This window comes from Mastomys coucha, unplaced genomic scaffold (assembly GCF_008632895.1).
Source record: "Mastomys coucha isolate ucsf_1 unplaced genomic scaffold, UCSF_Mcou_1 pScaffold6, whole genome shotgun sequence".
Lineage (NCBI taxonomy): Eukaryota > Metazoa > Chordata > Mammalia > Rodentia > Muridae > Mastomys > Mastomys coucha.
In genome coordinates this window covers 131,314,111-131,327,599 of record NW_022196912.1, presented here as the reverse complement: position 1 = coordinate 131,327,599, position 13,489 = coordinate 131,314,111, and positions in this window count along the sequence as shown.

Sequence of the window (13,489 nt, the reverse complement as noted above, 5' to 3'; positions counted from 1 at the left end):
AACCGCCTTGCATACCTAAAGGCCTTTTTAGAAAGAAAGACTAAATTGTTGCAGAGAAAGCCGGACGAAACAAGTGGGATGGAGAAGTTTCAATTTGAGACAGCTCGAAGAAAGAGATTTTTATAGCGGTAGTAGTTTCTTATTCTTAGACAAGCAGCCGCCACATGCAGGGGGAAATAGAGCAGGCAGCTATTTTGTGTTCCTAATTAAATTGTTTGCTGCTGGTGGCAAAACAGAATCTGCCACGGTTTAACAGGCAGCATCAAGGTAACCGGCATTGGCGTTCTACTGTCTTCCAGCATGAAGATGTTGTGTTCCTAGCAAGGACAACAAAGCTAAACTGCATGTGTTGCCTACCTTTGAAGCATGCTTTGCATTAAGAGAGGTCTGCCTTGAAATCAACAAAAGCCTGGAATTCACAGGAAGCAACCTTTTTACCTGCTTCATTATATCCAGGTGTCAAGGGGAGTCAGAATGGTCTACCAGTCTTAAGCTACAAAACAGAAATCTGCCCTGTCTTCCCGTGCCTTGATGTATGGTTCTATTAAAGGTAACAGGCGTTACAAACCATAAAAAGAAAAACCTGCATCTGTCTGCTCTCGACATTTGTGAACTGATTTTCTTTTCCACTACCTGGAGTGTGGGAGAAAAATCACAGTACAATCTATGCCTGTTCTGGAAAAATAAACATCCGCATGAGCTGCATGTGCCCCTGGTCCACATTCTGTTGGGGGTGGAGGATGTCTCACAATGCCAAGGTTGAGTTAAAGCATTTCACAGGCATTGGTTTTAGATGACCTGTTAGAACTACCACGAGTCCCGCACAGGGCTGTGACAGCTTCTCTGGCAAAGATGGAGTTCCGGAACCAGTAATTTTCCATTTATATCATAAATGAGAAATGGTGAGCAAATAATGCTGAGGTGTAAGTGCTATTTAAAGATGTCTACTTTAAGACACACTCAGATGCTTAAAGAGTTAAGTAACACCACACTTTCCCTTAAAACTGCAGAATCAGAGGATGTAGCTTTCCACCAGGGTTGACTTCCTAGTGCTGTTGCCTGATTTCACTTTTCAAAGTCATTGGTGAGGCCCCTTCCTTACAAACCAAACAAGATACTCAGCAACAAAAGCCTCACATTAACATGGAACCCCCATTTCCTCCACCCCCTCCCTGAACACATTACCCTACGTTCTCCAATGCTGAAAGTTGCAACTCTAAAAGGCTTGTGCAAGAGTCTAGCATCATTATTGTTCTTTAACATAAGGGATTAGTAAGACAGGGCTGAAAGACTACTAGGCACAAGCAGAAAAGAAAATGGGGTTGGTTGGCTACTTTCTTGAACACATCAAAAGCCCCTGTTACAATTTCAAAAACCTTAATGTGCTTGAAGGTTTGCAAATTCTAGATTTCTCTTAAAAATGGTTTTGTATTCTTTGATAAGCCACTTCATGTTTCGAGCTAAGGATGTGAATTCAGATAGTATTTTGGCTGACCTTCTAAGAGACATAGTGGCTGGAGCAGTGGCAACCTGGGACATAGGCATCATCAGTCAGGGATAGAACACCATTCTGTAAAGTTCCCTCTGATTATTTATCTGTGTTGTTGTCACTGTCTGTATTTGCTTCCTTCTTTACATGAGAAATGTAGTACAAATATCACTTCTGTGTCTGCATGAAATGCTGACATTAAGGATATTTAGTAATCCAAGAGGAAAAAAAAAACCTAGACATTTATCTTAGTTTGTTATCTGTTTTGCATATAAAATATGTTCATAAAGATAAACACAAATAACCATATGTATGACTTCATAATCGGCCTTGAGTATATGACTTTGAAAGAGACCAACTTAGGAAATACATAATATTCCTGTTTTCCTAAGAAAATTAGGAAGTGTGTTTAATTAATACTGAAATGCAATAGAATTCCTATGGAAGTACTGATGGCACTGTCATGAATACCAGATGAGTTCATTACTATCTATGTTATTGCAATGAATACCAAATGAATTAATAATGCTGGAAAACTCAAAATGAAGTGTCAACAAGTGTTGTGTTATAACAAATACAGTTAAATATTATGTGATTAAAGTTATTATAAGTCCAGTCTCAATCAAAAGAAGGCAAAATTTCAGGTCCATTGCAGGGACCCAAGAGTGTAATCAAACCAGTATTTCTAAGCATCGTGATTCTTAACTTTGAACATCCCTTAAAACCTTCAACAAAATACTATAATCATTTAAATTACCTTGGTTCAAAGTGACAGAGCTGGTGGGTGGAGGTGGACAGAATGATGGAAAGATGGGAATGAGGTGGGTTGAGAATAAGAGAAACTCACATATGAAAGAATTCAGTTCAACTTGGAAGTAAATATATGATTTTTCATTCTTGCACATTTAAAAGCATGGAGTTTCCAGTCCATCCTTCTTATGACATGCTTTTAAGATAACATAAAAATATAATATATTTTAAGAAATTGAACTAATGCTTAATAAGAAAATTTCAGCTTTCTGGCTAACATCCTATATCACAGAATCCATACCAATTTCTAAAAAAACCCTGATATTCATAATACAGCCCAACTATGTCTGTGTACATGACTGCTTGCCTTCTGTTGCATCAAAGCTGGATTTTACATGTGTATGGCACTATTTATGCACTTAGATGCAGTGCATTGTAACGATTCATATCTATTATAGTTTTAGTAAGACACGAAGGCATAAGTGGATTTAATCAGACATGTAATTATTTTTATGCCTCCAACTCAAAAATATGCGTAAATAAATTTATGGTTATTTGGCAATCAGTGGGAATGGTCTTTATAAATGTTGAAACAGCTGCTGGCAAACATATTTGCAAAAGAAAGAGGATGGCTCTTATCTTCCAATCGGCAGGCGATAAAAGGCCGAGTTAGCTGGAATGCACTGTCCTAGCTGCTAAATATTTGTCTCATCATCTTCAATATTACACAAACATGTATTCAGCATAAGGAAACCTGGCCTTTCTTTCCCTGTGTGGGGAAGGAGGAGCACCTTGGAACACAGCTGTTGGTTTCTCTTATTTTCCAGCCCTGAGTAGCTTCTGCTATGCCACATTCCCGTTTATTCTATTATTGGTGGTATCGCTTCTGTTCCTGAGATGGAACATTCTCTTTTGAAATAATGGGCTATGGTGGCACGTGCACTTCTGTCAAATATGTTGACAATGGCATCTGTTAGGGTTGCTGTTTTCACAGTATCTTTAAGACATTTGTAAAACTTTGCCGGGAAGGATAGTAAATGCAATCTTCATGTTATCTGGTTATGATTACTTCTCTGTGTTGAAACATCTAATAAATTATGCATCTGTAAATGTAGATCTTGGACAAATACTCTGAGAGAATCTAATTTTCATGAAATACATCTTTTTTCATTCTCTCAAGTTTTCAGTTGAAATGTAGTGCTTTTGACTGGTGAGAAATTAATAACATCGGCATCTGGTATCTTCTCTCTAACCTTCAGCAAAGAAAAAGCTTCTCAGAGCTCTCCTAATGTGTCAATTAGGACCTAGGCAGATTGCCTGAGGAGGAATTATTTCGTCTGTCTAGTATCAGGTATAAAACAGTATAATATATTAAAGTAGGACACTCCCACGCTCAGGACTGGGGTAGGCCATGTAAATAAAGCTGTCGTCCGGGCTTCCAAGGTGATAGCATATCAGCCTGCATTCTATGCTTATGATCATTTCCAATACTAACCGGCTGGGTTAGTAGCAGCCTCAGATGTCACGGTCATCCGACTTTTGTAAAATCATGGGGTTCCCTTTCATTCATGTATGTTGTTTCAATGATCAGTAGCATTTCCAATAAATTATACACTAGCCAGTTGAAAGAGCTTCTGCTTGGTATGGGGAAAAAAACCCTGCAAACCCGGCTAATGGATGCTTCACCCACTGCCCAGCTCGGCGGTGAGAGAAGCCGGGATCCTTGGCAAACCGTAGAGCGCCCTCTGTTGATGAAAATGGCAACGCGCAGCGCGGGAGCGGACCCTAGCCCTGTGGATCTGAAGCCGCAACGCTGTGGTCGACAAGTCCCATTTGTGACGGGGAAAAAAAAAAACCGTTTAAAACTATAAGAATATTGATTTGCTGGACACATAAAGCATACATGACTGCAAGCTCCAAGAGAATGGTAGCATGATAGGTATTTAAGTATATACACGCACAAACATGCTTGTCTCATCCGTCTCTGCCTACCTGAAGCGCTGGGTAAGGAGGCTTCTTTTCTTCGGTGGACACTCTACAACGGTTTGTTTCTATTCACATATTCACTGCCAGAAAACATGGCGTGAGCAATGATGCTAAATAGGTAGAGTTTACATTTTAATTTTTTAAAATGAAAGACTAACTAAACCTCCTTTAACCCCCCCCCCCCCCCCCCCACACACACACATAAAGCTATGTCCCTTGACCTCCAAGAGGGAAAGACCAGAAAACAAAAACAAAACAGCCACGACTGCTGACTTTTGCTTAGTTTGTGGTTTATCGCTTTCCAACCAAGTTCCAGCAAGCCTTTCTTAAATAGTGTACTGGGGTACAAAATTAGTCTCACAGGAGTGGCATCTTTACGTTGCATATGCTAATTAGTTTTAAAAGCATAGATGTTTTAGGATACTTTGCTCTGTCCAGCTTTTAGGTAGCAATTGAAAACGCTGCGTTCTTGACTTCGCGTTGCTGTTGGGCGTTGCAAACGTTTCTGAAAGACGGTACTGGGGGACTTGCACTGTCCAGACACTCCATCATATTGGATGGCACAGGTATTATAAACCTAAAGCCGAGTGTTCACAGAATTAACTTGATTTTATGATTTGATTGCAATCTTTAATTCCTTTGTCTCAAAAGAAGACTTCTCTTTCTTATAAGTTTCTGTTTCAAATTCAACAAAGGAATTCAGAGACAAAATATTAGGCTTTGCTAAGAGTCACTGAGAAGGAAGGGAGGAGGGATGCAGAGGACTCTCAGATTCGTTGCCAGCATCCACGAAACTCGCCCAGATAAATAGCTCGGTACGTGTTTTGATTTTTCCTCACAGAGACAATGAGAGTTTTAAAATAATATGCCTTTAAATTTTTCCTGTATCTTCCATCTTCAGCTATTTGAAGTACCTACATGAATGCGATCACGATCAACAGGATTTGTTCACACAGGATGGGGCACAGGTGTGGAGGAAGTAATTTATGACCAGAGTCAGAATCCTGAGCTAAAGCTAACAGTGGGTACAGCAGTGCCTGGGAGGCTGTTAACATGCAAATCCACACGAAACAGATGAAAACTGACAGACTTGGTGTCATTTGGAGATTTCAGCCCACCCCAGTATTCCAGGGAAACTGCAAACAGAGGAGGGCGAGACACTGCTGGATCCCAGGCTGGCCAGAGCATGTGCCAACACCCTCTGAGTTTTCTCCATATTATATCAGCCTTAGCCCTAGTACTTTGATATGATATGCTTTAGGCTTTAAATATATATATATATATATATATATATATATATATATATATGCATATATATTTATTATTGGGAATAGGATTATGCTATTTCTCTTTCAGACAATAAAATTATGTGAAAAGCTGTATATCCAGAAACAACTCTGATAAGCATGTAGCTCCCCCTCTCCTATTGCTTGTGAGCAGCTGGAAATGAATCAGAATGTCAACTTTTTGAAGTAAAAATGAGCCTCCAGAAAGATGATTTTCTTTTATCCCTGTTTTTTAATTGAGATTTGAAAAATCAGATAACTTACTCACAAATGAAAAATTTAGTTAAGAAATCATAAATTAGCTAAACTCAAGTTATATAATAAAAGTATTTAACATTTTAATGCTTCCCCTTTCCCAAATAATTTTATCCTCACAAATTGCATTGTAAAATAATTTCATGCCACTGTGCAATATTTTAAGCACTTCAGTTTAAGAAACACTAAATATTTTAAAAATAGCCCACCAGAGGGCAGTCAGCTTTTAGTCTAACGTGTTTGAAATGAATTTATTGGCATGGTTGGTTGAATTTTGAATTAAAATCACATTAGTCTTTGCATCTGTAAATTCCTGATGTAAGGCTGGAAAGTATAAGTCTTCAATCATTCTGATTCGAAATCTTCAGGTATTCTAACACTTGCCCTTCTTTATACCTTCAATTGGTTATTGTGATATTTATGTTTTGTAATAAAACAGGGTTTATTCTGATTTCAGGTGCCTTGGAGGCAGCAATATTTTTCAGTCAGTAGAGACTTCAGTAAAAACACCAATGAAGAAGTATATGAGAGACGGTTTCCTTGCTCACCTCTGTCTGAGGTATTAAAATTATTTGTTAATGCTAATTTAGGAATGAGTCTGGTATAGGTGCTAATGGTGAATAGTATGTTTAAAATTATACATTGTACAAAAGGTGCAATGGACATTCTGAACATGAAGTGGGGCTTGGAGATCCCTGGGTTTGCTTTCTCATGCAGGTGCCACAGTGCAGCCATTGAATGTCCTGATAACATCTTAGTCATTGGCTGTGATGTTGCTCACCTAGAAGTTGTTGAAAGAACCTGAGTATCCTTGAGTGTTCAGCTTCATTGAAACCAAAGGAGCTAGGCAAGTGCTTGTAATACTAGCACCTCGGAGGCTCAGGAAAGAGGGTGGGGAGGTTGAGGCCAGCCTGGAGATTATTCAGCCAGAAGAGAGCAAGCCACTGATGTCAGACACTGCGGTGCCATTGTTTATATTGTTATTTGCAATGTTCTGGCTGTCACAATTTTGAGCTCTGGAAATGAAGTTACAGCCTTCCAGAGCCCACAGAAGAGACACTAGCGATGGTATTTTCAATGACGGTGTAAATGCTTTCAGGTACTTGTTTGTAGTGATCCTCTAAGCCAAACAACTGTACTAAATGATTTGCTCAGGATTAAAGAACTGAGTCAAAAAGTTGTCATGCTCCATTTGCCAACATGCCTTGGAATTCAGGAACCATAGAAGAGACCTGAGTCCTGGGGTACTTTCCCACTGGGATTATTTATTTTTGATTTATTGTTTGGGGGAACACTTTTTTCTTTTTATCTCCATACCCCTTCACCTCTGTGTGTGCACACATGAATAAAGGTATTCATAGAGGCCTGAAGAAGGCATCTAACTCCTTGGAGTTGGAGTTACAGGTAGTTGTGAGCCACCTGATAAGTGTGCTGAGAATGGAGTGTAGATCCTCTAGAAGAATTGCAAATGCTCTTAACTGCTGAGCCATCTCTCCAGTCCTAGGAATGGTTTGTTTGTTTGTTTGTCTGTTTGTTTGTTTGTTTTTACAGCATATTCCATATTTATTACACAACTGAGGGATTTTTTTTTATTAAAAGTATCACATATCACAGTTATAAGAAAATAATGATGTGACATCTGCAGAGACTAATATGGTTAACAGGAGGATGCAATGTTTCCAGGCATGTCTGATGCACAAATCCATATTTTGGGATATTATCCCACTTGCTGCTGATTTGCCCTTTCTACCTTTCAATGGACTCTTCTAGTCACATGATCTATAAGGTTCCTAGGACACCTGTTCATGTTAGTACTTGTACATACTAAACACTAATAGCAGCTGAGCTGAGCTGTGTATTTATGAGGCAGTACATTAATACTCAAGCCACCACTGGGAAGTAGGTACTATTATTTTTCTCCCTGCTTAGAGGAGAGAGAGCAACATATAGACCCCCATAACTTAACCCTGTGGTTTGTATGAGCAGCACAAGATTCTGATGTAGGACTATACTGTTCTCCCTGTAAGTATCCTCTACTGGGAGGCCAGCTTAATGTTTCTTGAAAAGGCAGTGTCTGAGTTTGCTTTCTCTTATTGTGATAGATACCACAAGCAACTTGGGAAAGAAAGAGTTTATTTGCCTTACAGGTTATAGCCTGTCACCACAGGAAGCCAAGGCAAGAACTAAAGCAGAGGTGATAAAGGAATGCTGCTCACTGGCTTGCTCCCCATGGCTTGGTCAGTGTGCTTTCTTATACCATTCAGGACCCAAGGGTAGCACTAGTTACAGTGTGTGTGTGTGTGTGTGTGTGTGTGTGTGTGTGTGTGTGTCCACATCAAACATTAATCAAGATTAAATGCCCAATAGATTTGCCCACAGGCCAGTCTGATGGAGGCATCCTCTCATCTAAGGTTCCCTCTTCCCAAATGTCTGTAGCTTGCTTGTGTCAAGTAAGCAAAGTACCTACCAGCATGGGCAGCTCCAAACTAGTTTGTGTTCTCTGCTAGAACCCAACTTTTGTTTTTCTACCACCTTCTCAAAACTATCCCTGCCCCTTTTCTCTCCCTCTCTTGCTCTCTCCCTCTCTCTCTAAAAAAAGATTACTCAGACCCACTTTTCAAGATATATTAATCCATCACTGAAATACAGCAGCTGCAACCCCATAGTGACATTCCCAGGAGTCCCATCCCAGTCTCTACTGTGTATCAGCCAAGTGGGCTTGGGCTTTTCTGAATATCCTCAGGCCACATTGTTTTCCTATGAGAAAACTGATGATAAAATAAGGACTTCAGATGTCTGCTTGGGAGTCTTAAATATGATAGTAATATGAAAAGTACTTGACAGATAGTATTCAATAAGTGTAGGAAGAAAATGTTCCCTTTTCCAGTTGAGGATGTCAAGGCCAAAAGTAGAAGAAGACAGAGGAGCTTATTTGCTATTAAAATCAAACCCAGGACCTCATACATTCTAAAAAAAGATGCTCCACCCCTGAGTTTATCCCCAGCCCACCAATTCATCTTTTACTGTTAGGTGTCAGTGTCCCAGAAGTTTGAGAGTTCCAGGTTACAACATCCTTATTTGATCCATGCATATGAAATAAATAAATCCTATTCTTGGATATATTTAAATAAGAACTTCCAGGTTAATCAAATTTAAAAGAAAATTTAAAATGTCTTTGAGAGATTTTGGGGTGGGGGTGATCAGCCAACTCAGTAAAGCTATAAGGGATTGGTAGAAAGGCAGAGCAGCGTGTCCAGCCATTGCTATTTTTTCTTAGACAATCTCTTAGAGTTTCTATAAATACCAAATCATGAAAACACGGCACATGTACTCAGTATACTTCACAGTCTACGCATAGACTATTTGCTTAGAACCCTAACCACAATGCAAATTCCAAATCCACTCCTCAAGATAATTTATTTCAAGCTTGAGCCTTCAACATTTACTGCCCAGTGCTGTGACTGTCAGAATTTAAGAGGCCAACTAATGAGGCAGAGCCAAAGTTAAGTACTTCTCAGAGGTTTCCAAACCAGGAAGACTGAACCACTCCCTCTACAGAGCAAAGGAATTGCTGAGAATTCACCAAACTGTGGAGTCCAGGAAGCTCAAGACAACTGTTTAAGCTGTGAGCATAAATAGTGCCAGGCATCCATCAGGTGAGGAGCAGTGTCCACTTCTTCAGAGAGATCCTTGAGCCAAAATCACAAAGGAACTTTGTTTCAATCATTTTTTGGATTTTGGGGGGTGGTGATCAGAATTTGCCAGTAATATCTCTCTGGGTGCAATTACAATGGATCCATTCCGGTCAAGTATTTAATGGAGTAAAGAAGTTACTCCCTTTGAGTTGGAGAACACCATCTGCACTTTGAGTGAGAACCCTCACATGTAGCTTTTAATAGATACGGCATTGAGAAATGAGGACTAGATTTGTACAAACTCTCAAAAGATCATCTTGTAATGGATTCACAGAGTGACAGGGCTAACACCCATGGTGGATGGTGAGTCTGGTGATTTTTTTTCAAAGATCTGAGTTATTTTCTTTACAGATGTTTGAGAGGCTACCAATGAATGCCAATTCATCTGTATACAGATAGATCTGTAGGTGAGCACTGAGTAAAGCAATGTAATGTAATGTAATGTAATGTAATGTAATGTAAGCAGCTCCTGTATTAATCGCCAGCCCAGTTGTTCCCTTCAGCAACCAGGGATGGAACAAGGCACTAAAACACACATCAAAAGTGGCTTTTATAACTCCTGTCTTTACTGCCGGCACTTCAGAGAGTGATAAGGCTCACCCCAGCTACTGGCATTTAGAGCTTTAAAAACCAAGAACCCCTACAATAATACGACTGGTCACACCTATCTTTTTTGTAATCACAATAACCCTAAAACTCGAAATGTTCAAACAGCCCCAAATGTCACAGTAAAGAAGGATATCCCTGCCTATTTTGTAAGATAGCCCTGAGTGACAGTCTAACAGAAACCATGGCAGAAACGTTTATTCAGTTTTCTGACTTGGTATTTTGTCTTGCAGAGGATGAGGTAGGATAAGCTAAATTCTACTTCAATAATAAACAATCCCCAATGCCTGATGGCTTCACCTTACAAATTGCAACTGCTCATTGGACTGAATTCATCCCAGTGGGAAAGGGATCTGCTTCCTGTGGTACTCACACTGAGATGGCAGAACAGTAACACTGAAACAGTGTGTGTCCACTGGACTAAAGAAAGGGAGCTAGAGGAACTCAGACCAGCAATACTCCAGAATGGATGTCAAACTACTTCTTAATACCCTTGAAACATGACCTTGAAACATTACATATGCTCCAAAGCATGATCCAGGAAGTCCCACTACAGCAGAAGATAGAAAATATTCAGTATATAGGGTCCAAGTATTCCATGCACTTTTTCTTTTTTCTTTTTTCTTTTCTCAAGAAGGTTCTAGAAACACAGATGTTGAACATTCCATCTCTTCTAAGTGTCAAGGGAGGCTTCCTGAAGAGAAATGTATCCAAGGTTAGGTTGAAGGGAGCATGACACACACTTTGGATTATTTGCTTTGAGTCAATTTTCCTCTAAGTTCTATTATTGTGACACAATCATAAAAAGTGTTCTTAGTAAAGAAAGCTAGATCTTCAAGTTGCCAAGTATAATACTTGCAATTAGAAGAAAAAAATCCACTTATACTCTTCGGTTGGTGGTTTAGTCCCTGGGAGCTCTGGGTCATCCAGTTAGTTGATATCATTTTTAACATGGGGTTGCAATCCCCTTCACCTCTTTCAGTCCTTCCCCTAGCTCTTTCATTGGGGACCCCAGGCTCGGTCAGATAGTTGGCTATAAGTATCTGCATGTGTATTGGTCAGGTTCTAGTAGAATCTCTCAGGGAATAGCCATATCAGGCTCTTGTCAGGAAGCACTTCTTGATATCAGCAATAGTGTGGGGGCTTGGTGTCTGAAGATGAGATAGATCTGTAGGTGAGGCAGTCTCTGGATGGCTTATCCTTTAGTCTTTGTCCCATTTTTTGTCCCTGTCTTTCCTTTGGACAGGAACATATACATATACATATGTAGCAGAAAATGGCCTTATCTGGCATCAGTGGGACTGGGGGAGGCTTGATGTCCCAGCGTAGGGGGATGCTAGATGGGTGAAGACAGAGTGCATAAATGGGTAGAGGAGCATCCTCATAGAGGCAAAGTGGGGAGGGGAGATGGGGTTGGAGGTTGGTGGAGGGGTAACCAGGAAGGGGGATGTCATCTGAAATGTAAACAAATAAAACGATTAATAAAAAAATATTTTAAAAAGCAAATAAAAGGGCTAGTGAGATGGCTCAGCAAGTAAGAACACTGACTGCTCTTCCGAAGGTCCTGAGTTCGGATCCCAGCAACCACATGGTGGCTCACAACCATCTATGATGAGATCTGATGCTCTCTTCTGGTGCGTCTGAAGACAGCTACAGTATATTACTCAAGAGCAGGCCGGAGTGAGTGGGGCTGAGCAAGCGGGGCCATCCTGAGTTCAATTCCCAGCAGCCACATGATGACTCACAGCCATCTGTACAGCTACAGTGTACTCATATATGTAAAAATAAATAAATCTTTAAAAAAAGAAATAAAAGAAAATTTATAGAACTATTAGCAAAGTAGGATTATATAAAATAAATCATTACAAATACAAAAAAGAAGAAAAGAATCTCTCTATGATTTTGCTAGTCTGACTTATATTTTGCTTACTTGAAATATTTTACATATTATAAAATGTTAGTTAAAAGAGATTTGGAAAACAGGAACCCACATTTTGAGTTTTTTTTTATTGATTTGTTTTATTGCATTATGATGAGAAAAGATACATGATTTCAATTTATCTGAATTTGTTAATATTTCAAAAAACATATTTTAAGTAAATAGAATTACATCATATTCTTGTTTCCCTTTTGTACCCCAACTCCTCCCAGAGACTCCCTTCAACACCTGCAATACCTTTCATTTTTTTATTTTATCATATTCCTTAAAATTTAGAAAATATTATAACAATAAAAATGAGTATTATAAAAGTTGTTTGATATAAAACAACAATAAATTGAACAGTCTTATGTAGATGCTTGTCTACAGCAATATTGAAAATGCATACATTTGTCTCAGTATAAATTTATAATAACTCCAAACATATTAACTGTATATTTTAAAATAATACATCACTACTAGTATTTTTTTTTAATGAACATAAATAGATAAAGTCTTTTTGTTTCTTTGTTTTTAGTAGAGCTTAAAGTCTTGGCTCTTACTGTGGTACAAGCCTAATATGAGAACAATTTTTAGACATTCATTGTAATAAGGATGTACTTCAATGATCCTCACATCACCAAAGGATTTTACCTCCATTGTAGCTGAGAGTTGACAGTTCTGCTGCACCAAGGAATGAACTGTAGGCATGATTTTTGAATACAGATTTCCTGCTATGGTCAAAACTATTTGACTTGAGTGATTATCTTCATTCTCAGCCCACAGAGAACAGGTTACATTCATTTAAAAAATGGTGTGTGTATTAAGATGGTCTATCCATGAAGTCATTCACCAACTGTTTCAATGAACAATGGTTCTGCTTGGAGGGTGGCATAGACATTAGGTGAGGGTAAGAATCTGGTTCATTGGCTGTGGTGATTTTGAAAAGCATTCATCTCAGAGAAAGAGTAACTTATAAAGTCCTCTTCTTCAAACTTGATATAATAGTTACAAACATCAAGCAAAGCATTCACTCTCACTCTTTGTTGTTCTCTTACAAGCCACCCAAGTTAATTGTCTACGTTTCTTTTGGCTGTATAAACTTTTGAAATATGTAAGCTGTTCTGAAAACCATAGTATAGTGTACAAACATCAAATAGACAATCCTATCAATAGAGAGGTTAAAATAGGAGAAGCCTGATTTCAAGACCATTATATGGAACCCAGCAAGACACTGTAATGTACAAACAAGCAGAAAGTGTATATGGATTGTATAATATTGGACCTATTTCTCCAGTTACCAAATTAGAGAGACCACTGGATGACAGCTAACAAATTTCTAATTCCTCATATTTTGGGATTTCAATTGATTAAGATATATTCATAATATTAATTTTCATATTAAGATATTAAGAAAAAGTAATTGCTACTTCCTGTTTTTGTTGTTAGAGGTGGAATTAGTTTTGTGTGGGTTTGTTGAAAGATTACTTTCTTGCTTCTTCTA